This window comes from Pristiophorus japonicus, chromosome 21 (genome assembly GCF_044704955.1).
Source record: "Pristiophorus japonicus isolate sPriJap1 chromosome 21, sPriJap1.hap1, whole genome shotgun sequence".
Taxonomy (NCBI): domain Eukaryota; kingdom Metazoa; phylum Chordata; class Chondrichthyes; family Pristiophoridae; genus Pristiophorus; species Pristiophorus japonicus.
Window position 1 is genome coordinate 63,690,017 of NC_091997.1, and position 11,941 is coordinate 63,701,957.

Sequence of the window (11,941 nt, forward strand, 5' to 3'; positions counted from 1 at the left end):
AGTGTACATGGGCTGTGGGAGTGGGGAGTGTACATGGGCTGTGGGAGGGGAGAGTGTACACGGGCTGTGGGAGGGGTGTGTACACGGGCTGTGGGAGGGGGTTGTACACGGGCTATGGGAGGGGGGAGTGAACACGGGCTGTGGGAGGGGAGAGTGTACACGGGCTGTGGGACGGGTGGCAGTGTATACAGGCTGAGGGAGTGGGGAGTGTACATGGGCTGTGGGAGTGGGGAGTGTACATGGGCTGTGGGAGGGGAGAGTGTACACGGGCTGTGGGAGGGGTGTGTACACGGGCTGTGGGAGGGGGTTGTACACGGGCTATGGGAGGGGGGAGTGAACACGGGCTGTGGGAGGGGAGAGTGTACACGGGATGTGGGAGGGGGGAGTGTACACGGGCTGTGGGAGGGGAGCGTGTACACGAGCAGTGGGAGGAGAGAGGGTACACGGGCTGTGGGAGGGGAAAGTGTACACGGGCTGTGGAAGGGGTGTGTACAAGTGCTGTGGGATGGGGGGTGTACATGGGCTATGGGAGGGGGGAGTGTACACGGGCTGTGGAAGGGGACGGTATACATGGGCTGTGGGAGGGGGAGTGTACACGGGCTGTGGGAGGGGAGAGTGTACACGGGCTGTGGGAGGGGAGAGTGTACACGGACTGTGGGAGGGGGAGTGCACACGGGCTGTGGGAGGGGAGAGTGTACACGGACTGTCGGAGGGGGAGTGTACACGGGCTGTGGGAGGGGGGAGTTTACATGGGCTGTGGGAGGGGAGAGTGTATATGGGCTGTGGGAGGGGAGAGTGTACACGGGCTGTGGGAGGGGAGAGTGTACACCGGCTGTGGGAGGGGAGAGTGTACACGGGCTGAGGGACGGGTGGCAGTGTATACAGGCTGAGGGAGTGGGGAGTGTACATGGGCTGTGGGAGTGGGGAGTGTACATGGGCTGTGGGAGGGGGGAGTGTACACGGGCTGTGGGAGGGGGAGTGTACATGGGCTGTGGGAGGGGAGAGTGTATATGGGCTGTGGGAGGGGAGAGTGTACATGGACTGTCGGAGTGGGAGTGTATACGGGCTGTGTGAGGGGACAGTGTACACGGGCTGTGGGAGGGGAGAGTGTACACCGGCTGTGGGAGGGGAGAGTGTACACGGGCTGTGGGACGGGTGGCAGTGTATACAGGCTGAGGGAGTGGGGAGTGTACATGGGCTGTGGGAGTGGGGAGTGTACATGGGCTGTGGGAGTGGAGAGTGTACATGGGCTGTGGGAGGGGGGAGTGTACACGGGCTGTGGGAGGGGGGAGTGTACATGGCCTGTGGGAGGGGGCTGCTGTACAAGGGCTGAGGGATTGGGGAGTGTACATGGGCTGAGGGAGTGGGGAGTGTACACGGGCTGTGGGAGGGGAGAGTGTACACGGGCTGTGGGAGGGGGGAGTGTACACGGGCTGTGGGAGGGGAGAGTGTACACGGGCTGTAGGAGGGGAGAGTGTACACGGGCTGTGGGAGGGGGGAGTGTACACGGGCTGTGGGAGGGGGGAGTGTACATGGGCTGTGGGAGGAGTGGCAGTGTATACAGGTGAGGGAGTTGGGAGTGTACATGGGCTGTGGGAGTGGGGAGTGTACATGGGCTGTGGGAGGGGAGAGTGTACACGGGCTGTGGAGGGGAGAGTGTACACGGGCTGTGGGAGGGGAGTGTGTATACGGGCTGTGGGAGGGGTGTGTACACGGGCTGTGGGAGGGTGGTGTGTACACGGGCTGTTGAAGGGGAGAGTGTACACGGGTTGTGGGAGGGGAGAGTGTGCACGGGCTGTGGGAGGGGAGAGTGTGCACGGGCTGTGGAAGGGGGGAGTGTACACGGGCTGTGGAGGCGGGAGTGTACACGGGCTGTGGGAGGGGAGAGTGTACACGGGCTGTGGCAGGGCGGGTGTACACGGGTTGTGGGAGGGGAGTGTGTGCACGGGCTGTGGGATGTGGGAGCGTACACGGGCTGTGGAGGCGGGAGTGTACACGGGCTGTGGGAGGGGGGAGTGTACACGGGCTGTGTGAGGAATGAGCTTGAAGGGGCTGATTCCCCTTTTCCTGTTTGAAGCTTCTTTGCGCTGTGATGTGTCACGGAATGCCGACTGGAATTAATATCAAACACCGTGAAGAATACTGCTGAAATCCATTAATTTGATTTAATTTCTGCTCACTGTTCATTTGCCTGGAGAATTTTTATTCTGCAATAGTCACAAATGCAACTTGGTGCCGTTTCGCAATATTTGGATTGCAAGCAGGATTTGCGGGATGGAGTTGGGATTTGGTTGTATTGAGGGATGTGGGCCAGAGACGGGTGGAGGAGATAAGCCTTGATCTCACTGAATGGTGGAACAGGCTCGAGGGGTTGAATGGCCTCCTCCTGGTCCTGTGTTCCTATCCTATACAAAGGATTTAGAAATCAGAACTTTGTTTTTCAATAATTGGCCAGAATCACTTTAACATGTATAAATTGGAAAGCTGCTGGCCAAGTAATCTTGAAGAAGCAATGTGTGTTATTGGATAATACCAACCCGAGGCATCATTCAGATTGAAATAACGTTTGGCAAGAGGACATAATTCAGGTGAAGTGCTGAAGAAAACTTTAAAATAAATGACTTTTTTGGGCCATTGTCAAAAGCGCCAATTGGGGTCTCGGAGGAATGCCGTTTGCAGTGGCGGGAGCTGCCATGGAGAGAGTGTGATGGAGACTGTCGCGCTCTGGCATTGCCGCCTGCAGGTGCCACTCTGCCCCATCGTGCCCGCGGTGTTGGACAGTTTCCCCGCAGTGTCTGAACCCTGATTCAAAGGCTTGGCTCTCAGCACGCCCTCTCCATAAAAACACCTCTGTGCCAATCCAGTGAACTGCTGGTGAGGGGCTTACAGTGGCGTTGTTCGTGGAGACTTATTCACAAGACAACAACAACTTGTATTTATATAGCTTTAACGCAGCAGGGTGAAAGGACAAAACAGAGAGATTTGACACCGAGCCACATGAGAAGAAATCACGGCAGATGACCAAAAGCTTGGTTGAAGAGGTAGGTTTTAAGGAGCGTCTTAAAGGAGGAGAGAGAGGTAGAGAGGCGGAGAGATTTAGGGAGGGAGTTCCAGACCAGGCGAAGGCTCATCTGATGGGCACTGCCAGGGCTGGGGAAGACCAGGCGAGTCAGGGTGTCGTGGTTTGCGGGTCACCAAGATTGAAGCTGGTAGTGGGCAGTTTGTGAAGGCCGAGGGAGGGGAGGAGTGGTCGGGTCTCGTGGTCCTGGGAGGCAGTGCGCTGAGTTTCTGGGTGTTAACACAGGGAGGATTGAGGGAGGAGGAAGAGTGAATGTGTAGTATTGGGGGTGTGTGGGGGTGGGGGGGGGGGAAGGTTGGAGCAGCACTGATAACAGTTAGTGTTACCAACAGAGCAGTGCCACTGGGGAATGAAAGCAGAAGCCACTGGTGGTGGTCAGCAGGGGTCAGGCAGCGACTGTCCACAGCACACAGCGAAGATATGAAAGCTCTGGGGAAGAGTGAATTGGGGCAGATAATTAGACAGGACCTCCGGGGGTGGGATCCACCGGAGCAGATGGCAGCCACTGGCGTCTCGCAAATGGGATGAAATTGTATCGTACTTCCTGCTGTCACAGCAACACTGGGTGCAAGGGATGGCTGGTGCTGCTGGGCCCACTGGTGCTAAGTTGTGATTTAAAGTTTAGCCCTCCCCGAGGAAGTGTGATTAATCGCGGGCCAATCGCTTACACTCCTTCTCCCACAAAAATCCTGTTCCTCTCTGATCTTCCTCTCTTCCACTGTTCCGCCCGTTAGAAGTCACGGGGGGGGGGGAAAGGATTAAAATGGAGAATGCTGACTCCAGTCAAATAAAGAGACAGCATAAAAATATCGACCCAAGATTGAATTCTCTGTCTCAATCATCAATCTGTAAAGACCGATTCCACATTCCATTATTCTCTGCACCGTTGGGGCATCCATGTGTGGCACTGTCTGTTTGCAACCTCATTGGAGGTGAATGAAGGAATGGTCTGGGAGCTCACGAAAGGGCAGTGATAAAACGATGTTTCACTCCCAATCAATAGGACCATTGTACCACCGACACTGAGGCTCACACATGTACACCAGGCATGGGAAAACCATCAAAGGTTTACTCTCTCATCCGAAAGACCCCTCAGTACTGCCCCTCCGACAGTGCGGCACTCCCTCAGTACTGCCCCTCCGACAGTGCGGCACTCCCTCAGTACTGCTCCTCCGACAGTGCGGCACTCCCTCAGTACTGCCCCTCTGACATTGCGGCACTCCCTAGGTACTGCCCCTCCGACAGTGCGGCGCTCCCTCAGTACTGCCCCTCCGACAGTGCGGCACTCCCTCAGTACTGCCCCTCCGACAGTGCGGCACTCCCTCAGTACTGCCCCCCGATAGTGCGATACTCCCTCAGTACTGCCCCTCCGACAGTGCGGCACTCCCTCAGTACTGCTCCTCCGACAGTGCGGCACTCCCTCAGTACTGCCCCTCCGACAGTGCGGCACTCCTTCAGTACTGCCCCTCTGACATTGCGGCACTCCCTAGGTACTGCCCCTCCGACAGTGCGGCGCTCCCTCAGTACTGCCCCTCCGACAGTGCGGCGCTCCCTCAGTACTGCCCCTCTGACATTGCGGCACTCGTTCAGTAATGCCCCCCCGATAGTGCGATACTCCCTCAGTACTGCCCCTCCGACAGTGCGGCGCTCCCTCAGTACTGCCCCTCCGATAGTGCGATACTCCCTCAGTACTGCCCCTCCGACAGTGCAGCACTCCCTCAGTACTGCCCCTCCGACAGTGCGGCACTCCCTCAGTACTGCCCCTCCGACAGTGCGGCGCTCCCTCAGTACTGCACTGGGAGTGTCAGCCTAGATTTATGTGCTCAAGTCTCTGGAGTGAGACTGTGAACCCACGACCTTCTGTCTCAGAGGCGAGTGTGCTGCCCACTGAGCCACAGTTGACACACGATGGAGGATTAAGGAATGGACCAATCGTGTCCTGGGGTCTGGACCTGACACGCTCTCTGTAAGAGAAACAGCTTGAATTATTGGGAGACCAAAGTCTTGTATCGGAAGTGACTCAAACGGCGATGACTGATTCTCACTGAAACCTCCTGGGAGCTCAGTATCTGGTTGACAACCGGGAGTTTCAACAGTACTTAATCCCACTGAGCGATATGGCCATGTAAAGTAGCAGCCTGTAGCTCAGAATGTATACATCCTAGAATCCCATACCAGTGTCATTGGGTTAGTCTGAGGGAGTCATGAGGCAGATTACTATTCCAAAGCAACGAAAGAGGGTTGAGAAGTATTGGTGCGATCAGACGTGTGTGTGATAGATATACCCAGAGGGAGGCCTCCTGATGGATTTAAATAATGCCACAATACATGAGAGAATTGCAACAGCACCAGATGGAATTCACAGTGGGACGACTGCAACTGGTGGGGAATTGCCTTGAGGCACAGAGGGTTGTCAACAGAGCAGGTGCAAACAAGGAATCCATTAAGGACCTGGTAACAGGACACTTAGAAAATCGTAATATGATTAGGCAGAGTCAACATCGTTTTATGAAAGGGAATTTGTGTTTGACAAATTTGTTGGAGTTTTTTGAAGATGTAACTAGTAGGATGGATAAGGGGGAACCAGTGGATGTAGTATATTTGGATTTTCAAAAAGCATTTGATAAGGTGCCACACAAGAGATGATACAAAATTAGGACTCATGGGATTGGGGGTAATATATTAGCATAGATTGAGGATTGGTTAATGGACAGAAAACAGTGAGTAGGAATAAACAGGACTTTTTCGGGTTCACGGGCTGTAACTAGCACAAGAATCAATGCTTGGGCCTCAGCTATTTATTTACAATCTTTATTACTTACATGAAGGGACTGAGTGTAATGTATCCAAGTTTGATGTTATACAAAATTGGGTGGGAAAGTAAACCATGAGGAGGACACAAAGGGGCCGCAGAGAGATAGACAGGTTGACTGTGGGCAAGAACATGGCAAATGGAATTGAATGTGGGGAAGTGTGAAGTTATCCATTTTGGTAGGAAAAACAAAAATGCAGAATATTTTTTGAATGGGAAATATTTGCATTCAGAGGGACCTGGGTGTCCTTGTACATGAATCGCAGAAAGTTAACATGCAGGTACAGCAAGCAATTAGGAAAACAAATGGTATGTTAGCTTTTGTTATAAAGGGAGTGGAGTATAAGAGGAACAAAGTCTGACTACAATTATACAGAGCATTGGTGAGGCCACACCTGGACTACTGTGTACAGTCCTGGTCTTACCCAAGGAATGACATACATGCCATAGAGGGAGTGCAACAAAAGGTACACGAGACTGGTTCCTTGGATGAAGGGATTGCCCTATAGGGAGAGATTGAGTAGACTAGGCCGATATAGAAGAATGAGAGGTGATCTAATTGAAAGATATAACATTCTTACAGGGTAGATGCAGGGAGGATGTTTCCCCCGGGCTGGGGAGTCTAGAACCAGGGGTCACAGTCTCAGGATAAGGGGTTGGCCATTTAGGACTGAGATGAGGAGGAATTTCTTCACTCAGAGGGTGGTGAATCTTTGCAATTCTCTGCCCCAGAGGGCTGTGGAGGCTCAGTCGTTGAGTATATTCAAGGCTGAGATCGATAGATTTTTGGATATTTAAGAGAATCGAGGGATATGGGGATCGGGCAGGAAGGTAGAGTTGAGGTCGAAGGTCAGCCATGATCTCATTGAATGGTGGATCAGGCTCGAGGGGCCAATGGCCTTCTCCTGCTCCTAATTCTTATGTTTTTACGACCAAAGATGCTCTGCACTAGGAATGGGTTGAGTGGGATCGAATTGTCCAGTTTGCTAAGGCAGTCGGGAGCTAAGGCTGAGAGACCAGGTTGATCCCAGCTTTTAGCCCCGAATCGGAGGTCCAGTTGCTACATGTTAGCTCAGTGACACTGAGTTGTGGAAAGAGAAAAATCAGCCAGGGATCCCGCTCCTAAATCCTATCATGTGACTCCGGTCGCAAGGTGTTGTGGGTAGAAGAGGCCAACATTGAGATTGGCTCCAACCCCCACGGTGTCATATTGCCTGCCCTCCCCTCCTGTAATGTATGACACTGTGAGGATGCTCACAGCTTTGTAAAGCTGTTGAGTCTGTGTTCCACGTGTGTGTTCAGTGTGCGAGGTTGCAGCCCCTGTTCCAATATTTGAAGGGGCTGCTCCTCAAATTCTGGCTCACTTCAGTCCCACACTCCTGATCTTTGGGCACCCTGTGCGGAGGGGAGCGGGTAGGTCCGAGGGCCTCCTCGTAGGCCTGCTCCTGGGCCTGGCCAAGGGTGCCATCAGCCGGTCCAGGCAGCGGGCGGTCGAGGGGGTTGTTCAGCCCGACTGCCTGCCTCTCTTCCGTGCTTACATCCGAGCCAGGGTGTCCCTGGAGATGGAGCACGCGGTGTCCACTGGTACGCTCGCGGCCTTCTGCAAGAGGTGGGCTCCGGAGGGACTGGAGTGCATCATCATCCCCGGCAACCAAATTTTAATTTGATCTGTTTGTGTCTAAAGTTTAATTTGTTCATTTATTGGTTTTGGTGCCCCTTTAATGAGGGGGCATTTGATTTACAGGTTCAACTAAAATAGTTGTAGAGCTGTTCAGGTGGGAGGGGCTTAGCCAGTCACGTGATCTTCACAAGACTCAATAAAACCCCGGCCAGTTGGGTTTGGGGGATCCACGATGGGGCAGGTGGTTGTGAGCCTGGTGGATGAACTGGTAATGTGTCGTGTGATTGTTAAACCTTTGCTAATGAACCAACTACTTCTTAATAGCAATGTGTTGCTATGAATTCTTCAGCAAAGAACCCATGCAGCCAATACATTACACCACCGCTCACAGTGTGGTGTGGAGGGGAGTCACCTTCCATCTCTTCCCCCTCCCCCCGACCCATAGAACAATACAGCACAGAAAGAGGCCATTCAGCCCATTGAATCTCTTTTGAAGAGCGATCCAGTTAGTCCCAGCCCCCGCTCTTTCCCCATATCCCGGCAATTTATTCTCCTTCAAGTATTTATTCAATTCCCTTTTGAATCTGTGACCACCACCCTATCAGGCCGTGCGTTCCAGACCCTAACCACTCGCTGTGTAAAAAGATTTTCCTCGTGTCGAAGTGTTGGAAGTGAACAAGAAATAATGACAGGTTCTCCAAACCTCAAAAGCCCGAAACTGGCCCCATGTTGGGAGGTTTCTCTGAAGTTCTGTTTTCTATCTGAATGTGAATTAGGAAAACATTCCGTGACTCACTTGGAGCCCCAGTGAGACTGTGAGCATGTGCTTGCTCTGTCACACACCCCAGCCTCCTGGTTTAATATCCATTTGCAGGATGTGGGTCAGAATTCTCCAGCCTCAGGGAATTATCAACCCCACATTAATCATTCCGGAGTTTGGGAACTTATCGCCTCACCCCACCGTTCATCACTGCCAGTTAAAAACATGAATGCCCCACTTACACCAACAAATAACTGTAACTGCCTGCTTTAATGGGAGGTGCATTGAGCAGACCAACACTTCCAACTGCTCCCTGATTTCAGCAACCTCACCCTCTGACCTGTGACCTGTGACCTGGTTTGCTGAGCTGAGACCCCGATCTGTGAGTGAATACGGGCAAAGCCCCATGGTCAATGGAACGCCCCTCCCCCCCCATACACAACATTGTACACAGGTGGTGGAGGGAGGGAGGGGGAGGGGCATCGCCCCCAGGGAGGGGGAGGGGCATTGCCCCCAGGGAGGGGGAGGGAGGGGGAGGAGCGTCTCCCCCAGGGAGGAGGAGGGAGGGGCATCTCCCCCAGGGAGGGGGAGGGAGGGGGAGGGGTGTCTCCCCCAGGGAGGGAGGGGGAGGAGGAGGGAGGGGCAAGTCCCCAGCAGATTAACCCGCACCCCGCAGGACCAGGGGACAAATCGGGGCAGAGGGCGATCCGTGGTCCATTGTGAGCGATGGCCCCTGTGTGCGGCCCTGGAGCTGGGGATTCCGTTAGAGACAGGCAGACTTGCATTTCTATAACGCCTTTCTCCACCCCCGGGCGTCCTAACCCGCCTCACATCCAATGAAGAACTTTTTGAAGTGTAGTCACCGTGGCAATGCAGGAGTGTAAGTTCAGGAGGTCCTCGGACCGGTTCTGCTGGTGCACACGGTGACCAACCGTCTCAGTTACTGGGGGAGGGGGCAGCCCGTGGTGTGGGACACGTACATCATCCATGGGCTTTCGTCACACAATGGAGGGGTGGGGTGGGGGGGGGGGGCATCCCTCCACAGAACTAGAGGGCAGGATCTTAGAATAAGGGGCCGCCCATTTAAAACTGAGATGAGGAGGAATTTCTTCTCTCAGAGGGTTGTAAATCTGTGGAATTCGCTGCCTCAGAGAGCTGTGGAAGCTAGGACATTGAATAAATTTAAGACAGAAATAGACAGTTTCTTAAATGCTAAGGGGATAAGGGGTTATGGGGAGCGGGCGGGGAAGTGGAGCCGCGTCCATGATCAGATCAGCCACGATCTTATTAAATGGCGGAGCAGGTTCGAGGGGCCGAATGGCCGACTCCTGCTCCTATTTCTTATGTTCTTATGTAATGGCACAGGGGCAGTGAAGTGGCACAGGAACCTGTTCAACGCCAGTCAACATAGTCAGAATAGTCAAAACATAGTCAGAAACATAGTGGGTAAAATGATGGAATCAATTATTATGGATGTCATAGCAGCGCATTTGGAAAGAGGTGACATGATAGGTCCAAGTCAGCATGGATTTGTGAAAGGGAAATCATGCTTGACAAATCTTCTGGAATTTTTTGAGGATGTTTCCAGTTGAGTGGACAAGGGAGAACCAGTTGATGTGGTGTATTTGGACTTTCAGAAGGCTTTCGACAAGGTCCCACACAAGAGATTAATGTGCAAAGTTAAAGCACATGGGATTGGGGGTAGTGTGCTGACGTGGATTGAGAACTGGTTGTCAGACAGGAAGCAAAGAGTAGGAGTAAATGTGGACTTTTCAGAATGGCAGGCAGTGACTAGTGGGGTACCGCAGGGTTCTGTGCTGGGGCCCCAGCTGTTTACACTGTACATTAATGATTTAGACGAGGGGATTAAATGTAGTATCTCCAAATTTGCGGATGACACTAAGTTGGGTGGCAGTGTGAGCTGCGAGGAGGATGCTATGAGGCTGCAGAGTGACTTGGAAAGGTTAGGTGAGTGGGCAAATGCATGGCAGATGAAGTATAATGTGGATAAATGTGAGGTTATTCACTTTGGTGGTAAAAACAGAGAGACAGACTATTATCTGAATGGTGACAGATTAGGAAAAGGGGAGGTGCAACGAGACCTGGGTCTCATGGTACATCCGTCATTGAAGGTTGGCATGCAGATACAGCAGGCGGTTAAGAAAGCAAATGGCATGTTGGCCTTCATAGCGAGGGGATTTGAGTACAGGGGCAGGGAGGTGTTGCTACAGTTGTACAGGGCCTTGGTGAGGCCACACCTGGAGTATTGTGTACAGTTTTGGTCTCCTAACTTGAGGAAGGACATTCTTGCTATTGAGGGAGTGCAGCGAAGGTTCACCAGACTGATTCCCGGGATGGCGGGACTGACATATCAAGAAAGACTGGATCAACTGGGCTTGTATTCACTGGAGTTCAGAAGAATGAGAGGGGACGTCATAGAAACGTTTAAAATTCTGACGGGTTTAGACAGGTTGGATGCAGGAAGAATGTTCCCAATGTTGGGGAAGTCCAGAACCAGGGGACACAGTCTAAGGATAAGGGGTAAGCCATTTAGGACCGAGATGAGGAGAAACTTCTTCACCCAGAGAGTGGTGAACCTGTGGAATTCTCTACCACAGAAAGTAGTTGAGGCCAATTCACTAAATATATTCAAAAAGGAGTTGGATGAAGTCCTTACTACTAGGGGGATCAAGGGGTATGGCGAGAAAGCAGGAATGGGGTACTGAAGTTGCATGATCAGCCATGAACTCATTGAATGGCGGTGCAGGCTAGAAGGGCCGAATGGCCTACTCCTGCACCTATTTTCTATGTTTTCTAAGTTTCTCGAACGTCCCAAAGCGCTTTACAGCCAATGAAATACTTTTGGAGTGTAGTCACTGTTGTAATGTGGGTAATGTGGCAGCCAATTTGCGCACAGCAAGCTCCCACACACAGCAATGTGATAATGACCCAATCATCTTTTCTTCGTTATTGTTGAGAAATGAATATTGACCCCAGGACACCGGGGATAACTCCCCTGCTCTTCTTCAAAATAGTGCCGTGGGATCTTTTATGTCCACCTGAGAGGGCAGCCAGGACCTCGATTTAACATCTCATCCGAAAGACGGCCCCTCCGATAGTGTGGCACTCCCTCAGTTTACTGCCCCTCCGACAGTGCGGTGCTTCCTCGGTACTGCCCCTCCGACAGTGCGGCGCTCCCTCAGTACTGCCCCTCCGACAGTGCGGCGCTCCCTCAGTACTGCCCCTCCGACAGTGTGGCACTCCCTAAGTACTGCCCCTCCAACAATTCAGCACTCCCTCAGTACTGCCCCTCCGACAGTGTGGCACTCCCTCAGTACCGTCCCTCCGACAGTGCGGCACTCCTTCATCGTGGCTGGGTCACAATCCTGGAACTCCCTCCCTAACAGCACTGTGGGAGCACCTTCACCACACGGACTGCAGCGGTTCAAGGCGGCGGCTCACCACCACCTTCTCAAGGGGCAATTAGGGATGGGCAATAAATGCCGGCCTTGGTAGCGACGCCCACATCCCAGGAACAAATAAAAAAAATCACCAGGCTGTGTGCTACGTTTCGACTTGACAACAGCAGCTTACGTCCAGCGAACATCCATTAAACCCACTCAAATCCTGTCCATTTTCCCCCTTTACTAAAGGACTAAGATAGGGTCA